Here is a 13674-nt window from a genome sequence, read left to right as displayed (position 1 = left end):
TATGCTACTAACAGGGCTGGGCACGCAGATAAGTCTTTATGTACCTGTTAACTGAGAGGGTGCCTGACATGAGAATATTTTCATCAAACATTCTTGTCTCTTTCAAAAGGTCAAATGTGCACATCACCACATTGGATGGAACGAGTCAGCTATGAACTTCTGTGCTTTCCCAGACAAAAAGGTCTGGTAGGGCTATGAAACGGGGCTACTTATTCAGTAGGTTGCTTTACTAGGAGATCTGTAATAGTTTCTGTGTCTGGAGTGGATTTTCTTTAGGATACTCAGTAGTTTTGCTTCAGCTCTTCCCAGGCTCTTAAAATGCCAATGAAAAAAAGAAATAAAAAGGATTTCATTGAAGAAGAAAGAGAAAGCCCGTCATTCATCCTGTCTCATTGAGACTTTTTGCAGTTCTGATTTCACTCCTGAAATGAGAATTTTCTAAAGATATTGTCCTGTTTAAACTTTTTTTTAATGCTGTTAACATCAAAGACTATGTAAATTTTACCTTTGTCCAAGAAACACATGTCCAAATAATTGCCTAAATGTTTTTGCCTTGTAGTGTCTTGAGGAAATGAGTGATTGTTTTAAGTTAATAAATAATCACGTATTGAGTTTTGCTGTTTCTCTAAATTTATACTAACTACTTAATTAATAGGAGTAATCAGTATAATTCTTTGATTGTCTTGGGTGAAAGGTTTTATAACTATGCTGACAATTATTGTTAATAATCATGACAATTCAGTATAATTTAATTTTACGTGTACTAAAATCAATAAGGAAAATCACATACTGAGCCTGCAAAAAACATTAATTATAATCAATTGTAATTTCTGTCACAGCAAATTCAATTTTTATTTTTTGGCATATATCAAAAGCTATGGATGTTTAAAGACCAGAAGTCCAGCAATAAAATCAAACAACTCAACAGGCATTTTTTAAGTGAGAAACATTTCTATACATAAGTAGAAATCTTATCCCTATCTCAAATTCCAGGTATTCTAGTCCAAATTCACTTTTAGGAAGATAACCAATAAGGAAAGCTTAATGTTGGGGGAAATTATTATTTTCCAAACATTAAAAAAGTTCTAGTAACAAATGTCATGTAGTACTCCTGTCAATATATCTATATGGGATTTTATCATCTTCCAGGCTACACCAATCAGCACTTAACATTAATATCAAGGAAGACTGGTAAATTTTAAACTTGACCTTTCTCTGTCTAATGACTGTACTAAAGATCTATGAGACAGATAATGAAAAAGTGGAAGTGTATTATCAGCAAACTACTGCTTAGGAAAAAAAGAAAGCAGTGTTTTTCAGAGCCTCATGCTTTACCCACTAAGCTTGATGGAAGGGATTACTAGGAACTGTACCCTGTGTTCCATCACTTAAATAGGTCTTTCAAGAGTAAAGTTACAAATTCAAAGAGAGAACAAGCCTGGTACTAGCTCTCTGACCAGGCTGGAAAGCACTTCTTTATCATGCTCAAAGCCCAGCAACGAAGCTTATCTTTGCCCAAACCAAAATAAATCACTCAATGCCCTGTTTGACACTAACTACAAAAGATTTTATAAAAGGAGTCAAGGGTTTCTTTGGGTTTGCTGAAGGAAAGGAAGCGGCATCTAATTCTTGTGAGTGCCAATTGCAAATGATTAATGAATCAACAGAAACTAGCAAGAAGCAGAGTAAATCAAGACAGAGTCAAGTGGGCCAGATGCCAAAAGGCCAAGCAAATAGGCAATTTGTTGTGATGTTTATGGAAGATTTGCCCAGGGAAGGTTACAAAGTACAGTGACGGCAAATACAAGGGGTGTGGAAAAGCCACTGGGGAGGCGCTGTCTGCCTTCCTCCTGGACACACATGAGAAACATCTGTTTTTTTGTGCTTGCTGGTTTTCCCGATAGAGAAGCAGACATCTAGAGAATGTCTTCTGTACACTATAGAGTTCTGCAGTAGATGAACAGATCCTAGAGTGTACAAGATGAATATTTAAAGAATGATGGAGAAAGGAAGTAGGAGGAATTCTGGGAGTGAAACAGAATCTAAGCCATTGTAAGCTGGTTAGTGAAGAGAAGATAAAAAGAAAATCTACATCTCTATCAAAAATTCAGACCTTTGCAAAAATGTTAATAAAATCATGAGATCTTATTGTCCACCAAATATAAAGAGGGAGCCCTTAGGCCCTAGCATGAGAAAGTCTCTGCTTTATGCCTAGGGGTGAAGCTCTTTTGAGAAGAGGGGAGGCTGCATTTTGACCACTCATTACTAGACATTATTACTGTCCTGCTAACCACTGTGAGCAGTAGACCACTCTCCACTCAGATAGGAGTATGAACCACTTACCCATCATGCAACCTGTCTGTTCTTCTAACTCAAGAAAATAAAAAAGATCCCTCAAAAAGAAACTTGAATTGGCTCTTTAATGTAAGATTTGATCTAGGGTCCACAAACTCTAATCAGGAAATCCAAAAATCCTCCTGCCACCCAACAGACTCAATATAGTACACTAATTGGTATATCCATGAGCATTGTTCTGAGAATTGTTTCTCAAGCAGATTCCCATGAATCTATGACCTCTAAAGAGTGGTGGTTGTAGTTGTAGTTGTTGTTGTTAGGTGCTGTCAATTTTTGACTCATAGCAACCCTATGGAAACCCTGGTGGCATAGTGGTTAAGTGCTATGGCTGCTAACCAAAGGGTCAGCAGTTTGAATCCGCCAGGTGCACCTTGGAAACTCTACGGGGCAGCTCTACTCTGTCCTATAGGGTCGCTATGAGTCGGAATTGACTCAACGGCACTGGGTTTGATTTTTTCGGTTTAGCAACCCTATGTGACAGAGTAGAACTACCCGATTGGGTTTTCTAGGCTGTAATCTTTACAGAAGCAGATCACGAGGTCTTTCTCCCAGGAAGCCACTGGGCAGCTTAGAACCACCAAACTAGGTTAGCAGCTTAACTCTTGTACCATCAACCAAAAAAACTAAACCCGTTGCCATTGATTCAATTCCAACTCATAGTGACACTATGGGACAGAGAAGAATTGCCCCATAGGATTTCCAAGGAGTGGCTGGTGGATTTGAACTGCTGACCTTTTGGTTAGCAGTTAAGCTCTTAACCACTGTACAACCAGGGCTCTGTTATACCACCTGTGCTTCTTTAAAGGGACGTGTTATCAGGAGGGACCAGTCCCTGGAGAAGGACATCATGCTTGGTAAAGGATCATCAAAAAAGAAGAAGACCCTCTACGAGATGGATTGTCACAGTGGCTGCAACAATGGGCTGAAACGCAACAATCATGAGGATGGCACAGGACAGGGCAGTGTTTCATTCTGTTGTACATAGGGTCACTATGAGTCAAAATCAACTCCACCTACCACCACCACCACTATTTAATATCTTTAAGGCCAGGATGAGGGGGGCTGAGGGGGCAGCAGTAGGAGTAGTACAGGACTGAAAGGCAAAAAGGAGCAATGATCATTTAGGTAGCTCATCCCAAAATTTTTTTTGTTTCAATTTTATATGGTATGTGTGTTAGGGGGAAAAAATCGAGGCAAGGGTCAAAATTCCTGGTACTATATTGTTAGTATTAATAATCACACTTTTTTTTTTTTTTAATCAATTTTATAGCTGGGCAAAGAATTTTAGCAAGCTATAGGAAGAATTTCAAAGAACAGGGAGAATATATTAGGCAAGGCAGTTGTTGATCAATTAAAATGTCTTTTAATCAAAATTGAAAGGAAGAACAAAAAATGTTGACAGCTCTATAGCAAATACAAGCACAGCATCAGCAAGAAATTGAAAGAGCATTGTGGTGATGACTAGTAACTCAAAAGAGATAATCATTGAGCAAATGTCCTTCAGATTTCATTGGTTTAAATAAAGAAATAACACAATGGATGCAATATTTCAATATTTTAGCTGCTAAGGAGCATATAGTTTGTATATTGTGCTCCCTTTTTATTCCGCTGGATACACCAGGAGCTAAATGACTTGAAATCAGATGTTTTCTCATGAAGTGTCTATATCAAAATCTTCTGTGGGTATGCTAAGTGGACAGTAACTCTTGCATTGAAAAGATTCCTGGGTTTTAAAACACTTAAGAAAAACAATGTTCATTTGAGAGAGAAAGTAAAATTATCTTGCTTTTGTCTTTCAAAAGTGAAAAACGAACGTTAAAATGGAAAGAATAGGGATAAACATATTTCAGAGGTAACTAAAGCCAAATATAATATTAGGTAGAAGAAACCGGTTATCTAGCTTCATTTACTGAGTCATTTGAGCCTGAGAAAATGGTAACTCATTAAATATTTCTCATCATACTTCCATAATGCTAACAGATATTATTCTCTCTGTATGATAATTAAAACAAAAAGAAGAGGGGAGAAAAGAAAACTTGAGGTAAAACTGATAGTAAAACTCAAACAAAATTTTATAGAGACCAAGAAAAGAGACCAAGCATCACTTACAAATTGGCATAAGGAATTTTGGGTGATACATTCTTTCTCTCTTTAATGCCCAGAGAATTTCATACTTGGCATTAGGAAGAGAGTAAGAGACTTTTTTCCTTAGGCTAGGTTTACAAACTCAGCACAGAGGCTCTTCTCCAGAATTTGGTAAAGCAGTCCAACATAACTATATAATCCAGCAGTTTCCATTACTGTATATATTATCACTGTTTGGGGCCAAACAACAAAAACCAGCTCTTGATAATTTAAGAAAAAAGTAGAAACTATTGAAAGGACATCAGAAGGCTCTCAAAATCAAAGGAAAGGCTAGAAAACCAGGCTTAGAAACAAACAGGAACCAGTATGTTCAGGTGTTTGGGGAACAGACAGTTCACCATAGTCTCTTCTCAAAAGGAGGAGCTGGAATATTCTTCTGTCTTCATGTCACTCAACTCAACATTCACATTTATGGAGAAAAACCCTGTGAAACTACTTGGCCTCACAGTCAGAGAGGCCAGGGCACCTTAAGTAATATATCGCATGGAGCTATATGTATTGAGACACAAGTAATCTCTCCCTGATAATTTGGGATTCTACAACTAAAAATTGAATGCCACACAATAAAAAAAAAAAAAAAAATTATATAAAGTAAAATCCACTGCCACTACTAGAAGTCTGAATCGGGTTTTAGGTGACAAGAATAATGTTAATTTTACCTTTCTCTTGTTTTAAGTTTCAAATCTTTTTTCTATCTTCATTGATCATAAAAGCACTTAAATCATTCCTCAGAGCAGAGAAAGAAAGATCCTTGTAACTTTATTTGTAGGTAAGCTAAAGTCTGTACTACAAGTTAGCATTAACATGAGTGCAAGCAACAGTTGGATCTACTTTATAGCGATAATTACTACTGAAAAAAATGGGAGAATCTTACACCATTTTAACTTTAGATTTCTTATCACTGATGGACCCAGGGCTCATTGTCAAGCTTTTCCTATGTAGATTAATTTGAATTGTGTGGTAACTTCATAGATTTTATAATAGAAAGATGGCAAGATCTACTGTGAGACTGTGAAAAGAAAGGCTATTAACACTACAATATAAACCACTAAGAATGGAAGTGGCTTTCTAGCTTTCTGCTGCCCTTACCTGGTGGTTGACTAGCAATTAGAGTTTGCTATGGTTTTTTTTATGGCAGAGGACAGGAAAGGTGGGGGATATCCATCACTTACGAATGGAGGCTGTGGGTTTTTTTTAACAGAGCAGGGGAAACCCTGGTGGCGTAGTGGTTAGGTGCTACGGCTGCTAACCAAGAGATCAGTGGTTCAAATCCGCCAGGCGCTCCTTGGAAACTCTACGGGGCAGTTCTGCTCTGTCCTCTAGGGTCACTATGAGTCGGAATCGACTCGACAGCAGTGGGTATCAGAGCAGAAACTGTTAGTAGTCCCCCAATGTGTGTTTCCCTTTCCTTCCTTAATAATACACCAAAATGATAGCCAAGTACATAGCTGGTCAGAATAAAGACTGTGTATCACAATCTTCTTTGGAAAGGTCATATGCCTAAATTCTGGCCAATAAAATGAAGCTTCATGAGGCATCTTGGGAACTCTCTTAAAAAGACATTTGCCAAAACTTTTTGCTCTTTTTTCTATGGCTTTTCTTTCCTACTAGCTGGGATATAAATATGTAAATATGAAGGTTGGAGCTGGAGCAGCTATCTAGGACCATGAGATGATTTTGAAAATGGAGTTCACTCACATCATAGCATCAAGATAGAACAAACTTGGGTCCCTGAAAACACTAAGAAGCAGGGTTGCAAATGAACTTCTATTGTTTAAGCCACTGTTGTAGTTCGGTCTCTGTTATTCACAGCCAAACCTAATCCTACTGTATACTTACCAACCAAACCTAGCACATGGCTACATAACCCAGATTTGGCCCGTTATAGTAGCCTCTTTCCCACACTGGTGGCTGGTCTAGTAATGAGCACATATTCCAAGTTGAACCAATCATAGGCTTTCCCTTGAATTTTATGTATATACTCCCAGAGAGAGAATTTCCCTTCTTCCTCTGGGTTTACTAATCTCTGATGATGTAAGTATACCATTTGTGCAGTCTCTTAACTTGTCCTACCACACAAAGAGAATGTTTGCAGTAAGAAAGAATGAGGACAATCACAGCAAGAAACAAAGACAAGTGAGAAGAGTTAGCAAAATATCTGACATCATGTAAGTTTCTGATACCTTCTATACCCAAAGACTTTCCCAGCTCTTTGAAGCACCCACTTAGGAGGTATTTTGAGTTGAATTTCTGTCACTTAACCAGATAATAGATCTGACTAACAATCCATTTTACATAAAATGTTTAATCCCAACTACCAGTTGTTGTCAGGCACGCTACTTATTCCAATCCTCCTAGTTTATACAGATGATCTTAATACCTAAGTTATTGTTAGGAGAGGGTCCAGGTGGAGGTCATCGTGTAGAATCTTCCTCAAATTTTTGGACAAGCCTAATAGCACATGGTCAAGAATATTTCTATTCGTGATTATCCTTCCACCCTTTGGTATAATCACAGGAGAAAAGTTGCCCAACCTCCTTTCCCAAACTAATGTTCAATCTTTTTTCATTCATTTCTTTAATAAACATGTATTGAACACCTGTTACTGTGCACCAGGCGCTGGATTTGGCTCTGGAGACATAAGGAGGATTAAGACACAGCTCCTATTTTAAGACACTCACACTATAGTAGAGGACACAGATTTAAAAAAATGGGTAAGTGACAAATACTGTGTTAAGTATTTAAGTGCAAAGAAGACAGCTCTCTAATCAAATATGCAAGGGAGGGGAAAAGGAATGGGAGAAGAGTAGTATCTGAGAAGCCGTAACAGAAAAGAGATATTTTAAAGGTAGAAGTTACACAAATAGGAAGAGAGAATGTTCTGAGCAGAGAAACCCACTATAGGGGACAGAAAGGCAAGAAACATCATGGTGTGTGCAGTGAACCAGATAATCCTGAGTTGGTAACAAAGTAAAGTTGAGTCAGAGAAAGCCATGAAATGAGGCTCTTTATGATCATTGTTCAAAAGACGTATGCATTGGGTATCTGCTGCTAAAGATTTCTTTAAAATGTTAAAAAGCAAAGATGTCACTTTGAAGACTAAGGTGTACCTGACCCAAACTGTGAGATTTTCAATCTTCTCATATGCATGCAAAAATTGAACAATGAATAAGGAAGACCAAAGAAGAATTGATACCTTGGAATTATGATGTTGGCAAAGAATACTCAGTGTACCATGGACTTCCAGAAAAACGAACAAGTCTGTCTTGGAAGAAATACAGCCAAAGTGCTCCTTGGAAGCAAGGATGGCAAGATTTAGTCTCACGTACTTTGGAAATGTTATCAGGAGAAACCAGTGCCTGGAGAAGGACACCATGCTTGGTAGAGGATCAGCAAAAAGGGGAAGATCCTTGATGAGATGGATTGACACAGTAGCTGCAAGAATGTACTCAAGCAAAACAATGATTGTGAGGATGGCACAGGACTAGGCAGTGTTTTGTTCTGTTGTACATAGGGTGTCTATGAGTCAGAACTGACTCAACAGCACCTAAAAGAACAGCAAAAACATGAGCATTGTAATAAATATAACAGGTATACTGTGTGAAAGGACACCACAGGGTGAAGTTGAGCAGAAAAGTGACACGATCATATTTATGTTTTAAAAGATCTCTCTGTATAGTGAAGAAAGAGTATAGAGGGTTGAAGCAGAAAAATTAGTTATAAGCCTCTTTCAGTGAAAGACAATATAACTTGGACAAGAGTGGAAGTAGTGAGAAATCTTCTGAAGGTAGGGTTCATCAGATTTGTCAATGGATTCAAAGCATAAGAGAGGAAACTAAAATGACACCACTTTTTGACCTGAGCAACTGGGGAAATGAAAATACAATTTAATGGGATGGAAAACACTGGGAGAGGAACAATTTCAAGAGAAACACAAAAACAATGGTTATGAGCATGTTATAATAGAGGTGGTAATTAGACATTCAAATAGAGAGAGAATATGGCAGTTGGATATGGGAGTCTGGAGTTGACAGGAGTAGTCAGGACTGTAGATGTAAATTTGGTATACATAGACTATAAATAATATTTCAAGATATGAAACTGGGTAAGATCATCCAAGGAGTGAGTAAAATTAGTAAAGAGGTCTGAGGACTGAGCACTAAAGCATTTCAACATTCAGAGGTTTGGGAGAAGGGCTTACCAAGAAGACTGAGGAAAGAGCTGCCTAGGAGGTAGGATGAGTTTCAGAAAGAAAGGTGTCTCAGAAGCCAAGTGAGAACATATTTCCAGGAGCGATTAATCAAACCCTGCTGAGTGCTTTATTTCCAAATTTAGGTTGAAAATTTTTCCCAGTAATTCCATCCTACTCTTGTTCTGTGTCACCTTATTCTTAATGCCTGTTCTGTCCTATGGCATAGTTCTGACACCTGACAACAACTGGTCCTCTCCTAGAGCTAGGAAAGTAGCCCTTTTAATCCTCAGCTTTTGTTCCTGCAGATATAGTAACTAAATCATGTTTAATATGCATCGAGGGGCAATGGTTTAATAGTGCAAGAGATAGCAGAAGCAAAGAAAAACAGACTCAAAAAGCAATTACCTTGGACATAAAATTAGAAGTTGTTTAAATCAGGTGAAACACTTTGCAATCCTTTATGCTGTTCTAATTTTCTTGGCTCCACAATTCACTGCGGCAGCATCACATACAGCTCAGGGATTACCCCAATTTGGGAGTTTCAGTTCCTTCAATTTTGAAAGTAATTCTGATTGATAGTATTAATATTATAATATTGCATTGGAAAAGCTATCAAATATTCATTTTTACAAATGTGTACACCAGTTTTCATTACATGGAACAACAATAAAAATTGCCTAGTACAGTAATGGTAATTTTGCAAACAAATTCTAAGATTGAACTAAAGTTTTGTTGGTTTTGCTTTTGGAAGCAAAGACCCAGTCATCCTGTCAATTAAAGAAGTGGTTCTCAAAGTATGGTGCCAGGAGCAGCACCTGAGAAATTGCTAGAAGGACAAATTATTGGGCTCTTTTTTTTTTTTTTTTTAATCCAGACCTACTGAGTCAGACACTCTGGGTGTGGGAGCCAGCAACTTGGGTTTTAATGAGCTCTGCAGATAATTCTGATGTCCAGTAAAGCTTGAGAAACACTGAGTTAAAGGATTGGAAAGAGTAAGGACAAGGAATAAAGAGGAGAAGGACGAGAAGAAGGGGGTAAGAGAAAGAGAGGGGAGAGAAGTAAGCCAGGGAAGAGAAAAACCAGAGGGGGAACAGAACTAGAGAGAGGTAGGGAAATAAGGAGGGGTAATGGAGAGAGGAAGTGAAGACAAGACAGGAGAAAAAGGAAGAGAGGATTGGCGAAGAAGGGAGAAGAGTGGAAGGGAATCATAGGTACCCTTCAATAGTACCAAGCAATTAGAAGTCTACCAATTTGAAGCAGGTAATAATTACCTCACAGTACTGTTGTTAAAAGTTAATTGAGAAAATTAAAGTAAAACACTTATCCAAGTGCCCTGGCACAGAATGTTGGGAATAGCTAGGTAAAATTAAATAAAATTTATTGCCTATAAAATACCTCAGTATTAAATTAGCTCAATGCAGTTACTTTAATAATCCTCTTTTTCCTCCACTATTAAAAATTAATCTATTCCCTCCAAGGCAAACACCTCCTAGAAGTTCTATTTTCCATTGAATTCACGTCTTAGATTTCTCCTTTTATTCAAGGTCCCTCACTGCTTCCTTGTAACTCCCACACAGCCTATACCTCTGCCAGCTGACTTCCAACTAATAGAAAACATTGAAAAAGGTACCAGTTGAGGAATGGTGAGACTTACACTACCATGTGTTCAAGTTCATCAGTGTGCTATGATCTTGGGAAAGAATAAGAGATGAGATGGAAATTGTTTCAAACTGAAACAGGAATATCCTCAGTTTAAAAGAGAGCCTAAGAGAAGCCAAGCCAAATGTTCTTTAGTACCATTTGACTTCCTTATGGAGACCTGAACATTTCCTGGAGTTTTACTGCTAACAGAAGGCACCCGAGAGGCCAACTAATTCCAAATATTCAGCTCTTATTTGTTGTTTAATAAAAACCATCAAATCTGCCTGGCTAGGAATTCTAGAGATTAAAAAAAAAAAAAAAAAAACAACTAATTAAACTTAATTGGGTCAGTCTGAGTAGCCTGATTACCCTGTTTGATTGGCCTCTGGAGAACACGATCATGGATTTACCAAGAGCAAGTTGGCAAAGGAAAGCCTGAAGTCAGGACAGGTGCTATATTTCTGTCTGACTGGAGATGTGATGTTTAGCAAGAAATCCGAAAAGAGGTTAAAAAAGGAAAGAATGTACTGAGGTATAATAAAATTAACCACAAACAAGTTACTCTAGACCCATTCTATTTTCTCAGAGTGGAGCAAAGGAAATCGTTTTGATAATTCAGACAACGGGCTTATTTTACAGGAGGCCTTGGATTTCTTTCATCTGACTTAACCAAATATATTTCATAAGTTTTCTTTGCAAGTTTTCTGTTGCTTGCCATCCAGAAGACCATGTGAGGAGAGCAATGTGAAGTGAATTGAACACATAAAAGAGTGGAATATGTCTGAGGGACCCAAATCACAATTTATCAAAACTAAGAGCACTAACCACTAGATTTTAACAACAATCTTATTCCACCAACAAACACGTTTATGATAATTTCTTCTGGAAACCTTTATTTTGAATACAATAATAATTAATCTAGTAGACTATACTGATTTTGATTGTATCCACATAAAAATGATTTTGCAAGCATAAAATGATCTGGCACCTAGAAAACCACTTTAGAATCTGAGTTTTATGTTTTAACAAAATACTTAAAGGACTGATTGAATTTTCCTTAAAGATATATAGACCCATGTTTCTTAGTCTGTGGAACACCTTCATGAAAATCATGGGTTAAAAATAGATATTTCTAAGCCCTAACCCAGGCTACTAAGTCAGAATCTCTAGCAGTGGGCCCAGGGAAACTGTACTTCCAAAACGGCTTCCCAGGTGACCCCTGGGCCATCCTCACAATTGTTTTGCTTGAGCCCATTGTTGCAGCCACTGCATCAGTCTGTCTCATTGAGGGTCTTCCTCTTTTTCACTGACCATCTATTCTACCAAGCATGATGCCCTTTTCCAAGGACTGGTCCCTCCTAATAATATGTCCAAAGTATGGGAAACAAAGTCTCACCATCCTTGCTTCTAACAGCATTCTGGCTGTACATCTTCCAAGATATTTGTTTGTTCTTCTGGAAGTCCACAGTATATTCAATATTCTTCACCAATAGCTTAATTCAAAGGCATCAATTCTTCTTCAGTCTTCACATGCATACGAGGCAATTGAAAAGACCATGGATTGGGTCAGGCACACCTTAGTCCTTAAATTGACATCTTTGCTGTTCAACACTTTAAAGAGATCATTTGTAGCAGATTTTTTCAATGCAATGTATCATTTGATTTCTTGACTACTGCTTCCATGGGTGTTGATTATGAATCCAAGTAAAATGAAAACCTTTGCAATTTCAATCTTTTCTCCATTTATCATGATGTTGCTTATGGTCCAGTTGTGAGGATTTTTGTTTTCTTTATGTTGAGGCATAATCCATACTGAAGGCTGTGGCCTTTGATCATCGTCAGTAAGTCCTTCAAGTCCTCTTCACTTTCAGCAACTGAGGTTGTGTCATCTGCATATCACAGGTTATTAACGAGTCTTTTTCCATTCCTGATGCCCTGTTCTTCTTCATATGGTTCAGCATCTTGGTTATTTGCTCAGCATACAGATTGCATAAGTATGGTGAAAGGATACAAACCTGACACACACATTTCCTGACTTTAAACCATGCGGTATCCCCTTGTTCTGTTTGAATGACTGCCTCTTGTTCTAAGTACAGGTTCTTTGCAATGTTATCCATAATTTGTTATGATTCACACAGTCGAATGCCTTTGCATAGTCAATAAAACACACGTAAACATCCTTGTTATTCTCTGCTTTCAGCCAGGATCCATCTGACATCAGCAATGATATAACTTGTTCCATGTCTTCCTCTGAATCCAGTTTGAACTTCTGGCGGTTACCTGTCAATGTAGTGCTGCAATCACTTTTGAATGATCTTCAGCAAAATTTTACTTGTGTGTGATATTAATGATATTGTTCAATAATTCCTGTATTCTGTTGGATCACCTTTGTCTGGAATGCGTACAAATATGGGTCTCTTCCAATAGGTTGGCCAGGTGGCTGTCTTCCGAATTTCTTGGCACAGAGGAGTGAGCACTTCCAGCGCTGTGTTCTTTTTCAGAAACATCTCAATTAGTATTCCATCAGTTCCTGGAGTCTTGTTGTTCACCCATGCTTTTAGTGCAGTTTGTACCTCTTCCTTTAGTACTATCGGTTCTTAGTCGTATGTTACCTCCTGAAATGGATGAAACAATTCATTCTGGTACAATGACTCTGTGTATCCCTTCCATCTTCTTTTGAAGCTTCCTGCATTGTTTAGTATTTTCCCTGTAGAATCTTTCAATATTGCAACTCAAGGCATGAATTCCTTCTTCAGTTCTTTCAGCTTCAGAAATGCCAAGCATGTTCTCCCCTTTTGGTTTTCTATCTCCAGCTCTTTGCATATTTCATTACAATACTTTGTCTTCTTGAGCTGCCCTTTCAAATCTTCTGTTCAGCTCTTTTACTTTATCATTTCTTCCTTTTGTTTTAGCTACTCGATATTCAAGAGCAGGTTTCAGAGTTTCTTTTGACACCCATTTTGGTCTTTTTTTTTTTTCTTTCCTGTCTTTTTAGTGACCTGTTGCTTTCTTCACATATGATGTCCCTAATGTCATTCCACAACTCATCTGGTCTTCGATCATTAGTGTTCAGTGCATCAAATCTATTCCTGAGATGGTCTCTAAATGCAGGTGCGATATACTCAAGGCCATACTTTGGCTCTCATGGGCTTTTTCTGATTTTCTTCAACTTCAACTTGAACTTACATATGAGCAGTTGATGATCTGTTCCACGAGCGGCCCCTGGCCTTGTTCTGACTGATAATATTGAGCTTTTCCATCCTTTCTTTCCACAGTTGTACTCAATTTGATTCCTGTGTGTTCCAACCAATGAGGTCCACGTGTAGAGTCACCATTTATGT

This window comes from Elephas maximus, chromosome 6 (assembly GCF_024166365.1).
Source record: "Elephas maximus indicus isolate mEleMax1 chromosome 6, mEleMax1 primary haplotype, whole genome shotgun sequence".
Classification (NCBI taxonomy): domain Eukaryota; kingdom Metazoa; phylum Chordata; class Mammalia; order Proboscidea; family Elephantidae; genus Elephas; species Elephas maximus.
This window is presented reverse-complemented; position numbering follows the sequence as displayed.